We start from the raw sequence: 353 nt of genomic DNA on the forward strand, positions 1-353 counted from the left end.
ATAGATTGTTAAGTCGAGGATATTGTTATCATAATTTATAGGAACACTGATAAGCCTTGTTATTCAGTGATAAAAAAAGAATGCGGTTCGATTCTCCTTCGCTATTACAAGGTATAGCTATAAACGCCAGCATCACGTATATCGTTTATTTCCCTTAAGATTGTTAAGAGAATTTAAATGCAACGTATCTATCTTTCTCATGACAGATATTCAATATGATGCTCTTCATCTGATGTATTGGTTGTTGTTTTATAAAAAGATCCAGTCTATCAAATTAATTGACAGATATCCAAAGGAATAAAAAGGCAAAATTAACTTGACCTTGCTTAGTCAGTTACTGATATTGTAAATTC

The sequence above is a fragment of the Penaeus monodon genome, chromosome 20, assembly GCF_015228065.2.
Source record: "Penaeus monodon isolate SGIC_2016 chromosome 20, NSTDA_Pmon_1, whole genome shotgun sequence".
In the NCBI taxonomy this organism is placed as follows: Eukaryota; Metazoa; Arthropoda; class Malacostraca; order Decapoda; family Penaeidae; genus Penaeus; species Penaeus monodon.